This window comes from Eimeria tenella, genomic scaffold (genome assembly GCF_000499545.2).
Source record: "Eimeria tenella Houghton genomic scaffold, Eth_scaff3101, whole genome shotgun sequence".
Lineage (NCBI taxonomy): Eukaryota > Apicomplexa > Conoidasida > Eucoccidiorida > Eimeriidae > Eimeria > Eimeria tenella.
In genome coordinates this window covers 1,373-1,948 of record NW_013542968.1, presented here as the reverse complement: position 1 = coordinate 1,948, position 576 = coordinate 1,373, and positions in this window count along the sequence as shown.

Sequence of the window (576 nt, the reverse complement as noted above, 5' to 3'; positions counted from 1 at the left end):
CCAGTTTGGCCTTGCGGAAACTGGGGGGGCCCCCCAGTCGGCGGTGGGGGCCCCCGCTGCACCACCCTGCGCCGGGGGTGGGGCCCCCCGCCTGAGCGCGCTGCCTGGAGAGATTTAAATGCGAAATGGAGCAGCAAAACCCTTTTATTTCTTTTTATTATTCGAAGTTGTCCAATAAACACCCAAAAACGGCGCAGAGGGGCCCCCAGAGGCTGCGCGGTGGCGCCACCCTGCGGGCCCCACGGTGAGGGGCCCCCGCGGCCTTCAGCTTCGTTTCCGGGCTTTTCTTCTGCTTTTAAATCCATTCCAGTTAATCCGTTTGCCTTTTTCTTTTTTAATTCATTCAATTTAATCCATTTATCCATTTAATTCGAGTTTTCGCGCAGTTCGCCGGCGAGAGCGGGGAGTTGGGGTGTATGCGCAGCTGCGCGCTGCCTGCTCACTCTCCTTCTTCGCAATTTCCCTCCAATTAAATCCTTTTTTACTTCATTTCTTTTTGCTGCTGCTTGCTGCTGCTTCGCTGCTGCTCTGCTGCTGCTCTGCTGCTTCTTTTGCTGCTTCTTCTGGTGCTTTTCG